Raw genomic sequence first — 13,591 nt, 5'->3', positions numbered from 1 at the left:
CCATGGTGTTTTGCTGTATGCTGTTGCTCTCAGAGACCAACCCTCGTCCAATGTGGAAAGGGACCACACAGGAGGGGCCTAGCACAAAGCAGGGAAGTCTTGGGGCTACCTTGGAAGCAGGGAATCACAATCCCTCATCGGCAGCACTCTTTCTATATGTAATCAGTTAGAATTTGTGACTCCCGGTAAACAATGCAAAAGGAAATGGAGAAGGGAGAAGAGGGATCACCAATAAACACTGCATCTTGCAAGTTATGGTTTTCCAAATAAATGCTATTGGCAAGCCTGCAACAAGAGCTATAGTGTGAGGTTTTCTGTTTTGTCTTCGTTTTTTATTCCAGTTCAGAATCTCGGGAAGCATCTTGAAGTGGGAACACAAGAATACCTTATATCACCTAAGAAATCTGGGTCAGTTTATTATCTGCTGAACTCTGATAATTGCTCTCTGTACATAGATGCATCTCCAGCTGCAATTCTGAGGTAGAGATCTGGGCACTAAAGAGAATGGTAGTAACTAAAAATGCCAAGGGAAGTCTACATATACTATCTTAATGGAGGAATTGATTTCTTCTCCTACAAAAAGGCATAAGGTATAAAAACCAGCATGGGATCTATGAAACTACACTCAATTCATATTAAATGAACAAGTCCTTAAAGACTCAAAGGAAAAGCAAACATGATTTACTGCAGGAAAAACATTTCAGAAAACAGAATGCCAATATACAGCCTTTGTGAAAAAGAAGACCTTTGTGCACATAGGTTGCACAGACTGTGATGAGAAGAATCTTAATTAGAAGAGAGGGGTAAAAGGCAAGATAAGATTGTAAGAAAATGAAAAATGAAGTACCAGAATTTCAGGGAAAACTGGAAGAAGAAAAGAAAGAGTGGAATTGAAACTGACAAAATAAAATGAATAAAGAGGAAAAACTATGTAAGCTTTTTTTCGAATGCAAGAGAGAGGGAGAGAGAGAGAGAGGTAAATAGACAAGCAAGAAAAAAAAGACTACTGTAGAATTCTAGGTATGCCCATGGCAGAAAGCCTTCCTAAGTATATGGGTAGGAAAGGTTCATAGATTGCTACAGTGTTAAAGAACAGAGCCGGACATATGCAGGATTCTTCTCCAAGACACTAAATGACAAAAGCAATTAAATAATGTATCTATGAACTGGAAGTGAATGACATCCCAGCCATATCCTTCCTCATGTATGAAGACAAAGAAAGACAGAGTTTTTCAGAAAATATACCATTGATGTAACCTTCTTGAAAAAATGTATTTAAGATATACTCTACCTCCTCAAGCTATGAGATGAATAAAGACATAATAATGTCAGAATTGCTTACTTTTCCTGTTACTGGAAACTGTCATATAATAGAAGTAGGGGGGTAAAGTTTTGCTTTTTTTTTTTTTTTTACGACTCCAGGTAGACAGAAAGTATAATATAGTCTTATTTAGGATGTAGGTTAAGAGGAGGTCAAACTTAATGAAAGGAAAGACCTGAGACCAATATCTTATACCTACTTCATTCTTAGGACCCGTTTTCCCCATCAGCTCCTTAAACTTACTGGCTCCAAAGACCAACTTCCACCTCTTCCTTCTGATTCCCTTCAGAAACTCAGTGATTGCAAACTGGAACTGAAGGCCAAGGCTAGGAGACAAGACAGTGAGGTGGGAAACAAGGTTTTAAAGCAATTAGCCTATAAGGAAAGGAGTTTCCAAGAAGAAAAGTTTTCGTTAGTGACCCCAGAGGGAAGGCCACAATTTATGTCCTGAGAGTCAAGAATGAAGGCATTCATGGTTATGGAGAAGCTTGGGGCTCTCAGAGATACTCTGGAACCCCCAGGTCCTATGGACTCTTGAGAATTGGAGAATAATAGTCATGGTACAGAGACAGATTTACTGTGATGCTAATGAAGACTAAGATTCAAGGGTTTTCACCTGTGAATAGTGGGTGTTGTTGGGAGTTACAGAGTGTATTGCAGGAGGGGGAGCCAGGGTGCAATCAAGAAGCATATCTGTGTAGTTTTACTAGAGACCTCAGAAAAAAAAGGAAATTTGTGTCTCCCAGGCTCCAATATTTTACTGGCATTTCTTTTCTCATTCAAAATAAGCACTTTTGTACCTAATTTTGAATTTGTAAATTACCTTCTTTATCTAAAGATGGTCTCAAAAACTCTGTAAGCTTCAGATCTGTCACCTGGAAAATACCACTTAGGTAGTCCTGAAGAAGACTGGAACTGAACTAAAGAGCTATGCTGTACACTTTGCTGGCTTCACATGTATGACTGACTGGTCCCGCTGACATCTCTTATAATTTCAGCTGCATGAAAAGTGATTCTATGTTATAGGTGCATACATATTCATAACTGCTATCTTTTCATTGTGAGTCATATCCTTAACATTATTTTATGTCCTTTTTTGTCTTATTTAAACCTAGTTTATATCCACTTATTCTACCATGTCTCATATTAAGAACACAATCTGTTTTCTTTTTACTTGCCTTTACTCTTTTTAATTTTAACTTTGAATCAGATTACTTTTAGATTTGTCTGTTGTGTATAGTACAGAGGTAGGTTTTTCTTTGTGATCCAATCTTTTCCACATGATTTAGATCGTTACCTTCACTTATACGACAGGTGTGTTTGAATCCTTTCATAGTGTTACATTACTTATTCTGTTTTAATTAATAGACTTTACTTTTTAGAGAAGTTTTGGGTTATAGAAAATTGATCATACAGTACAGAGAGTTCCCATTTATACCCCTCTTTTGCTCACAATTTCCCCCATTATTATCAGCTTGCAGTAGTGTGATATATGTGTTACAGTTGATGAAATAATATTGGTGCATTATAATTAACTAAAGTCCATAGTTTGCATTAGGGTCACCCTTTGTGTTGTGCATTCTGTGGGTTTTGACAAATGCTTAATGTCATGTATCCACCATTAAAGTATCATACAAAATAGTTTCACTGTCCTAATAATCCACTGTACTCTACCTGTTTATCCCTCCCTCCCTCTCCTCAAACTCCTGGCAACCACTGATCTTTTTATTCTCTATAGTTTTGTCTCTTCCAGAATGTCATACAGTTAGAATCATATAAGATGTAGCCTTTTCAGACTGGCTTTTTTACTTAGCAATATGCATTTGGGTTTCCTCCATGTCTTTTTGTGGCTTGGCTTGATAGTTTTTTATTGCTAATAATAGTCCATTCTATGGAAAGGAACAACACTTTGTTTATCCATTCACCTTCTGAAGGACATCTTGGTTGTTAACAGTTTTTAGCAAATGTAAATAAAACTGCTAAAAAGATTTGTGTGTATGTTTTTGTGTGGACATAAATTCAACTTATTGGGTAAATACCTTGGAGCATGATGGCAGGACCATATGGTAAGATGGTTTAACTTTGCAAAGTTGAGCCCCCAGGTGTTTTTAATCTCTCAAACTAGCCCATGCTCAGTCTCCAGCAATTAGTCAATTATTACTTAAGTGTTCCTACCAGCTACTGGTGTGAGCTGCGGGATTCTGCTCCTGGGCCTCTACTCCTGGTGAGCTGTGATTCTCTGTATTCACCTCTCTCTTTAGTTTTCAGGGTGGCAGTTTACACTGTGACGTCAATTATTTGATAGATCTAAGAAGGGTTGTTAATTTCCAGTTTTTTCAGCTTTTATCTTGTTGTAAGGACAGAATGACAACTTTCAAGCTCTTTATTAGTGACTGGAAACTGCAAGTCTCTTCTGTTTTTATAAATATGTGTATTTCACTAGATGTTCTATTTTCTTTGCTTTTTATTCCAATTCTCTAATATTTAAGAAGTTTATTTCTTTTCTACTGGCTACTTGACAGTTTTATAAAATGCTCTTAGTTCCTTCTTTCTTTAGTCGCTACCTATCAGTTCCCTATTATGAGCTACAGTAAAATTAACTTACGTTCTACCCGCCACTGGTAGTTGAACTGCACAGTCAAGAATTTGATCTTAGTGTTTGTATTTGTGAAGGTGTTACTATTCCAACTACTTGACTTCTCAGCTGTAAGTGATATCCTTTGACTCCCAGGTATCACAGCTGGTTCTGTTTTCCACCGTCTCTTTTCTTTGGCTCCTGATTTGTGTTACTAGTTTCATTTCTACATTGAGCATATAACAAAATCACTCCATTCTGTTAGCCTTATTCCCACCTTTTTTAAAAATTAGTCTACAGTTAACAGCATTCATAGCTCCCAACAATAATTTTTCTCAGATTTCTTTCTTGTTACTTGCTTGACTGCAGATTCTCCTCTAGAATTGTGCCCATTTAAGATTTCTTACTTGTTGGGCTTCCCTGGTGGCGCAGTGGTTGAGAGTCCGCCTGCCGATGCAGCGGATACGGGTTTGTGCCCCGGTCTGGGAAGATCCCATATGCCGCGGAGCGGCTGGGCCCGTGAGCCATGGCCGCTGAGCCTGCGCGTCCGGAGCCTGTGCTCCGCAACGGGAGAGGCCAAAACAGTGAGAGGCCCTTGTACCGCAAAAGAAAAAAAAAAAAAAGATTTCTTATTTGTTTTCATAGAAATTGTGGCAAAAAAGCTCTTATTATCCCTGTAATCTCTATTCACATCTGCAGTTAAGTCTTTTTATACTTTTTTCTTTGTTTTTGTTTTGTTAATCTTTCCAGAAGTTTATAAATTTTACTAATAATTCCAATTAATCAGCGTTTGCTTGTTTGTGTTTGGCATTGTGTATTCTGTCCATTTTATCTTTGTTTCTACCTCCTTAATTCTTCTACCATTTTCTGTTTTGGGGTTTTGTTTTGAGCTTTACTTCATTGTTCTGACTCTAGTTTCTTGGGAAATAAATGATTAAAGCAGGTCTGCACTGCATTTACTCTGCTGGTCAGGGGAGGAGACATCCCTGGAAAAGAATGAAGGCAGATGTCCCAGTCTAATCTCCTTGTAAACATACTGATGATAGACTTAATAGTAAACAAATGAAATGGTTTTGCAGAAAAATAGGCCTTATCTATGAAAGGCTTTTATCAGGGTGTGCCTAGTTACTAAGAATTGCTTAAAGTAAAGAAACTTGGAATCTGTGGATTTATAGGACATGATTGCCTAGAAAATATCATGTAAACTCTAAGCATCTGAGTAGAAAGCAGAGATGGTTTATGGCCTAGATAGCACCTTCAGTATGAGTGCTCTGAGCCAGAGAATTTCTGATGAAGTTGGAAAAAAAAAAAAGACCTGAGAATGCCCAACTAGAGGTCCTAGACCTCTCTCTGTGATTTGACTATGTTCTTTGACTGTTTGCATCCTTAATAAAGCTTGACCTCTTATTCATGTGAGTCTTATTTGAAAATCCAATCTTTTTAATCTCGATATTTAACTTGGTCGTTTAACTCATTAATTTAAGCCTTTCATATTTTTCTAATATATGCATTAAATGCTAACAATTTTTGCCTCGGAGCTTCTTAGTTGCTTTCTATGAGTTTTATGTAATAGTTTCATTATTATTCAGTTCAAAATATTTTCTAATTTCCAATTATTTCTTTCTGACCCATAAGTGTTTTTCTAAATTTCCAAACAAAAGTGATTTTCCAGTTAACTTTTTATTGCTATTAACTAAGTTAACTGTATTGTTTTCAAAGAATGTGGCTCATATGATAGCAATACCTTGAAATTGGTTGAGTCTTGTTTTAGGGTTAGGTGGTAATTTTCATTAATGTTCAATGTGTACTTAAGAACAAGGATCAGCAAACTATGGCCAACAGGCTAAATCCAGCCAGGTACCTGTTTTTGTAAATAAAGTTTTATTGAAACACAACTACACCCATTTATTTATGTATTGTCTGTGTTTGCTTTTATACTACAGTGGCAGAGTTGAGAAGTTGTGACAGAAATTCTGTGTCCTGCAAAGGCTAAAATATTTACCATCTGGCTCTTTACAGAATAAGTTTGCTGATCCCTACTTTAGGAAAATATGTATTCTGCAGTTTGGGGGCAGTGTTCTGTGTTCCATATAGTATATTTGTTCATTTAACCTTATAATTCTGTAAAATTTTTCAGTTTTGCTGTAGACAGATAGATACACAGATAAATGATTTGTTCTTAGATGCACAGAAGCTTAGAATAGTTATATTTTTCAGGTGAATTAATTTTTTAAATTTGAATATTGGATGGAATTCTGGCCTTTTATTAATATACATATACTAACCTTTTTGTTTGGTATTTGCCTGGTATGTATTTCAATGCTTTTATAGTCAATCTTCCTGTGTAGTTATGTTTTCGATCTGTCTCTGCTGAACAGCAGAGAACTGGAATTTATTATTTATTCCAGGAAAATGATCTTTGCCTTTAAAATTTCTTCCATGTGCATTTAATGTAGTTATTGTTATATTTATTTCTAAAGCTTATATTGGACTTTCTATTTGTCCTGGCTTTGGAATCTTTTGATTCTTTTTTGCCCCTTTCTTGCCCTCATTTGAAATGATTGTTTCTAATTTTATTTTTTCTCTTTAACCTAACAGAATCATGTACCTTTACTTTCTTAGAATACTTTCATTCTACTCAGTTTACTTTCCACTTAAACATAATTTTTCAATTTATTTCTGTCATATTTTAACCTCCTCCCCTAAAATTAGTGTTACCGTTTTTTTCTTTTTTGCATGGATTTATTTGTATTTAACTACAGATTTCTACTTTTTTAATTCACTTATTATATTTCAAATATTCCATATAAAAAATTTCAAGTAAGGAAAAACTTACAAAAAGAATATGGTGGAATTAATAAAGATAAAAGCAAAAGTTAATTTACTAGAACACATACAAATAGCAGAATCGTTTAATTGAATATTTGTTTATTAAAAACTATAATAAAGCTGTAATCAAGGATAAAATTAACGAAAGGTTTGTCTTTAAAAATCTGATGTAAATTTCATTGCTAAAAATTTTGAAAGCCTCCATCAAATTACTTTAAAGGAAAATATTGATTGCCAAAATCAGCCCAAGAAGTTATAGAAAGCCTGAATAAATCAAAAGTCATAAATAAAATGAAAAAAGTTGACAAAGAACTTCCTTTAAAAGAGTGCTAGGGGCTTCCCTGGTGGCGCAGTGGTTGAGAGTCCGCCTGCCGATGCAGGGGACACGGGTTCGTGCCCCGGTCCGGGAAGATCCCACATGCCACAGAGCGGCTGGGCCAGTGAGCCATGGCCGCTGAGCTTGCGCGTCCGGAAAGAGTGCTAGGCTTAGACAGTTTAATGTGTGAGTTAGTAAAACCATTCTTAACACAAATAAATAAATCTTATAATATTATAAAATCCCAGAGCATAGAAAAAGATAGACTACTTTAGAATACACCTTTTTTATTTTTTTGGTCCAGCATATAACACTAATGCCAAAATTTGACAGAGCATTAGAAAGAGAAAAGCTACAGATTTTAGATAAAATTCCTTTAAAATGATCAAATTGAATTCAGAGCTATATTAAAAGCCTTAATGTTTATATAAGGTTTATTTTAAGAATTTATACATAAGCTCATATTGAGATATCTATTAGATAATTTATCATATCAAAATTTCAAAGGAGAAAAAATATCACATTTATTTGCTGAAAATCTGTGTAACTAGAACCATGATGTATTCCTCGTATAAGGAAAAACCTCTTAGTAAATAAGGAAGATGATTATATTTCATTAATCTGATAAATATTAATTTCGGACTTAAGAAATCATGGAATCCTGGAGAATTATTGGTACAGGCAGAAGGGCAGGGGTTACAGATGCCCCTATTGAAACATATCTGATTCCTTTCAGCCATAGCACCTCCAAAGAACACCTCAGGAGAGGGTGGCTATGAGTGAGCCCATAAGGCCTGGATGTGCTTCAGGTGAGGAATATCACTGACTTCAACATTAGGAAACAGGATATGGATTCAATCTGAGCCTAAATTCCTTTGTAGGACCAGTTGATTTGGACAAGTGGCTGAGAAAAACAACCACATTACAGCATGGAGAAGCCAGGCAGCGTTGCAGATGATTGCTGATAGTGCATTCTCTTCTATAAAAGGATAAGTAGGGGTCATGGACGGAGGGGAGGCTTCTCCCTGTCTCTAAGTTGAATGTCTAGAGCTCTCATTTGCAGCTGAAGAAGGCTTCCATCTCCCAGTAATCTTAAACTATGCAAGTGAAGCAAGAGAATTCTCATAGATTTGTAGTGGACCATCTGTCTTGATAAGAGGACCTGGAAAAATTATAATATGATTTTACAAAATAGAGATAGAAATATGACCCTAAATGCATGCTTTGTGTTACTGACAAATTTCTTATATTACAGATGACAAGTTTATTGCAAATGAAAGTATAGATATTATGCAAACCCAATTAATGGAATGGGGTTATATTTTTAGCTTGAAAAACAGATTCTGAAATTAACCTGGAAAATAAATGTATCCAAATAGTGAAGAAATTACTTTTAAAGAAGAATAAAACACTGTGATATTATTGTAAAAATCAATATAAATCTTTAGAAAAGAAAGTTAGGTAATAACCATTTATTTTCTAAGAAGGGCAAATACTGGTCTTTAGTAGTTAAATGTTTGAACTAATGACCATAATTTAGAAATATCCTGATTTTAAAGGTAATTGTCTCCTTGAAGCATAACTCATAATCTTGAGATAAGGCTAGCCTTGATTATTAGTTACAAGAAATGACATTTGCATACAAAAGTTTGATTTATAAAGTAACATTTTATTACAGACAGCAATATTTGTTAAAAAGTTGTAAATAGCTTTGGTTGTTCACTTAAAATTGTAGACTACTATTTGAAACAAAAGTTTTTAGCAGGTAATCATTAAACTGATGGTATACCATCATTCATCTCACTCCAGTACACTCAAGAAACGAAAAATGACTGAGAATATATTCTTTAAAATTATAGCTGAACAACTGCTCTATGTAAAAAAAAATGTATTTTACAAGTAAAAGTTATCTGAAAAGATTAACTTTAAAACACAATGCAGAATATCAATTTGTCATGAGAATTATAGTGCTGTGATTCAGATGAAAAATTTCCGGGAGAGGATGACTAAGACAGAGCTCTTCTGTATCAAATATAAAAGAACTGTTTAAGCAAAATATAAAATTAATATAAAATTAACCTCCATTTTAGTTTCAGAGGGGAATAGCTGGCCTCTACTGTATCAAATATAAAAGAACTTTTCTGTATCAAATATAAAAGAACTGTTTAAGCAAAATATAAAATTAACCTCCATTTTAGTTTCAGAGGGGAATAGCTGGCCTCTACTGCAAAATTCTAATCTAGGACCATATCAATTTGTATCTTTGCTGAAGAATTTATTAGCTTCAAATACTAGGTAAGATAAAGTTATAAGTGCAACTGTGGGGTTAAGGGGCTTAGGCTCTGAAGGTAGTGTCAACATATACAACTCAGGGGTTAGGAGCACCCATGCCTGTGCAGACAAAAGTCTGTATACTGCTATCTCTGCCTCAAAAACAAAGGAATTAATAAATGACTCACTAAAGGGCAGGAAGCAGAAACAGTTTAGATAGAATCAGAACTCAAACCCCAGTTCTTTTGATTCCACATAATGTGATCTCTAATCAAACAAACTTTTCCCCACACTTAGTTAATTCAAAGATCTGTAAAATTAAAATATATGTAGTATATTTATTGGAAAAAATCTGCATATAAATGGACCTGTGCAGTTCAAACCTGTGTTCAAGAGTCAACTGTAATTTATATTCTGTACACATTAAGAGTTATGAATGTAAAAATCAGAGTAAGTTTAAAAAAGAGAACAGGAAAATTGATCTGTGGTTCTTAAAACTTTAAATATTATTTCAGTTTTAAAAGTGTTTGTCAGATTTCCCTAGGATAATGGTGGTTACTTAAGTAATAATCTCTCTACACATCCTCCAAAGACTATATGGATCCATAAGGAGATATAATAAAACCACCCATAACTTACATCTAGAGCAAAACTAAGAGAAAGGTAACACACAAACTTCAATTTACATGTAATTGGGGAAATAATGTGAAGATTATGCCCCCAAAAGAGGAGAGTGTAGTGGGATCCTGCAGTTGGTGAAATACAGATAATATTACCCCAAGAAAAAGAGGGGTTTACGCAAACTGGACTGTGAGATCTGGATCAAAGCCACGGCTCTTGGGGAATTGGGAAGGAGAAAAGACATGGAAGCTGCAGAACCAAAGGTGGCAGACTAGGGAAGACATTGCTTAGGGTGGCAGTGAGACAACCGAAAAGAAGTAAATAGCCCTTGGAGGCTTGATAGACTTGACAGTGAATGGTAAGAAGGAAGAAAATGATGGAAAGTAAGAATCTCATAGAAAGTTCAAGAATTACAGCAGTAGAAGACACACCACAGTGTAAAGTCTTTATAATTCTGTGCACCAGCAGAAAAGAGTATTCCTGAACTAAGAACCCTAGTAAGCCACCCATACCCCTTGTAGTGCTCCGTGGGATGCTTGTTATTGTTGACTCAAGAATATCCAAGACATCAGGGGTCCCCAACCCCGGGCCGGGCCGTGGACGGGTACCTGTTAGGAACCGGGCCGCACAGCAGGAGGTGAGCGGAGGGCGAGCAAGCGAAAATTCATCTGGCGCTCGCATTACTGCCTGAACCATCCACCATCCCCCACCCCCATCCCCACGCCCGCCCTGGTCAGTGGAAAAATTGTCTTCCACAAAACCGGTCCCTGGTGCCAAACAAAAAGGCTGGGGACCACAGCAAGACACAAGCTGTTCAAAAGGAAAACACTAGATATAGAAAATAGGCCAAGCAAATCATGTGTATGTATAAATAACAAAAGTGGCAAGAAGAAAAACAACTATAAAATATTTAAATTTGGGTCAATTTTGATATGTTACTCAGTAAATTATTAGACTCAAAAATTAAAGAACAAACCTCTGGGACTTCAGGCTAAAAGACCAAGTCACAGAGGAAAACAGATATCAACAATAGATTTCACAGCATTATTGATCCTACCACCTTTTCACTCTCTCCCCTTGGTGCTTTCCTTCCTCTTTTCATATAGCTTAAATTTCATAGATTTCAACATTAAATATGATGTTAACTGTAGGTTTTTGTGGGCATCCATTTTCAGATGAAGGAGGAGCTCTTCTATTCCTACTTTGTTGAGATTTTTTTTATCATGAATTGATACTGAATTTTATCAAATGCCTTTTCTGCATCTGTTAAGATGATTATGTGATTTGTCATTTATTTTGTTAATGTGGTCATTTACAATGATTGATTTTCTTATGTTGAAACTGTCTTACACCACTGGGATAAACTTCACTTAGTCATGATGTGTTGTATATTACTGCATTTGACTTTGTAATAGTTTGTTCAAGTTTTGTGCATCTATTCACAAAGAAGAAATTGGCCTATAATTTTTCTTCCTTGTAATGCCTTTCCCAATTAGTTTTAGTCTTGAAAAATGGAAAGTATTTCTTTTTTATTATCTTCTAGAAGAGATTTTGGAAGTTAGGATTATTTCTTATTAAAAGTCTGGGATAATTTACCAATGAATCATCCACCTGGGCCTGAAGTTTTCTTTGTGCTAAAGTTGAACTGTGGCTTCAATTTCTTTAACAGATATGGGAACGTCCAGAATGTCTTCCTATTTTCATGTTAGTTTTGGAAACAGGACCAGCTTAATGGGCATGCATTCCATGTGGTCACATGCATTTACAAAGGTCCTGCTCTTGGTTTAATGTTTTATTGTCACCATCTTTAAATTCCTAATTAGTGTTTGAGCAAGGAATCTGCCATTCTCACTCTGCACTGGACCCCTCAAAATTACATAGCTTTTCATGTTTTGTCTTTTTTTTTTTTTTGTGGTACGCGGGCCTCTCCCGTTGCGGAGCACAGGCTCCGGACGCACAGGCTCAGCGGCCATGGCTCACGGGCCAAGCCACTCCGCGGCATGTGGGAGCCTCCCGGACGGGGACGGGGGCACGAACCCGCGTCCCCTGCATCGGCAGGCAGACTCTCAACCGCTGCGCCACCAGGGAAGCCCCATCATTTTTGTTTTTAAAGGAATTTGCCTATTTCATCTGAGTTACCAAATGTATTGTTATGAATTTGTTAACAATATCCATTAATTCTATTTTCAACAACTTTGTGATTTGTAATATTGTCTGCTTTTCTATTTGTGATATTAATAATTTATGTTCTTTTTCTTTAAAATCTTGCTATTAACAAAATACTTGATTAACTTTTTTAAAGAAAAAATTTTGACTTTATTTTCTTAAAATTTATGTCTGTTTTCTAAACATTTTTATTATTGCTGTTATCTTTATTAACTTACATTCTTCTACATTTTTGGGGGGTGCTTAAATAATGTGTTTAATATGGTTAATTTTCTAGTTTCTTGAGATGGAGGATTGGAACATTGATTTTCAATCTTCTCTTTAATTACTAATTTAGAAGTATAAATTTCCCTTTTATCACTATTTTAACTGCATCTCAGATTTTTGATATGTCAGATTTATTTTCACTTAGCTGAAATCTATTCCATTGTGATTTCATCTTCGGCACATGTGTTATATAATAGTATGTGTTTAATTTCCAAATTCAGAGATTTTCCAACCATCTTTCTAACTTTCTAGTTTAATTTTGTAATCAGGGAATATATATATATGTGATTTTGATTCTTTGGAATAGATTGAGACTTACCTACGGATCAGCAAGTGGTCCATTTGGTAAATATTCCATATATACTTACAAACAATGTTTATTCTGAATCTGTTGGGTATAGTGTTATTTAAATTTCCTATTTCATTAATTTTTCCTACTTTTTCATTTACTGAAAGAACTGTGTTAAAATATCAAATTATATAAATTACAATTATAGATATGTCTATTTCTCCTTTTAGTTATCTCTGTTTTCCTTTCATGTATTGAACTTTTTATTAGACATGTAGACATTTATAATTATTATATCCTCCTATTGCTTAAATTGAACCTTTTTATCACTGTGAAAGTCCCTCTTTATTTTGGCTATTCTCCGTGTCTCAAAATCTTCTTTGTCTGAGATTAATAAACTGTTTTGCTTAGTAGTGTTTATATGGTATACCTTTTCTACTCTTTATTTTCAGTTATTTATAACATGTATATAAAGCATGTGTCTTGTAAACAGTATTGAGTTGAATCCTGGATTTTTGTTTGTTTTTTAATTCAATATGACTATTTCTTCCTTTAATTGGAGTGTTTAGCCAACTTATATTTAATAACATTACTTAGATAGTTGAGTTTAAGTCAGCTATCTTGCCACTGTTTTCTAATTGTCCCATCTTTTGTTTCTTCATTTCTTTTTTCCTGCTTTCCTTTGGATTAATCATTATTCCATTTTTCCTATTAGTCCATTCTTTCCTCTGCTCACTTTTTAGCCCTATCTGTTTTGTTATTCTTTCACCAGTTACCCTTAACTTACTGTATGTATTCTAGTTAGTAAGTTGTAATACTCCCCAAAGTATACAAGAAGCTGAGAAAAGTTTAATTCTATTAACCAACACTCCTACCTTTGGTGCTATTAATTCCATATATCTAAAACCTACATGTTTTAAATTCATAAGATATAAT

The sequence above is a fragment of the Monodon monoceros genome, unplaced genomic scaffold (genome assembly GCF_005190385.1).
Source record: "Monodon monoceros isolate NGI ecotype Baffin Bay Population unplaced genomic scaffold, NGI_Narwhal_1 Super_Scaffold_2, whole genome shotgun sequence".
NCBI lineage: Eukaryota > Metazoa > Chordata > Mammalia > Artiodactyla > Monodontidae > Monodon > Monodon monoceros.
The sequence above is the reverse complement of the archived record's forward strand: the minus strand, read 5'-3'. Positions refer to the sequence as shown.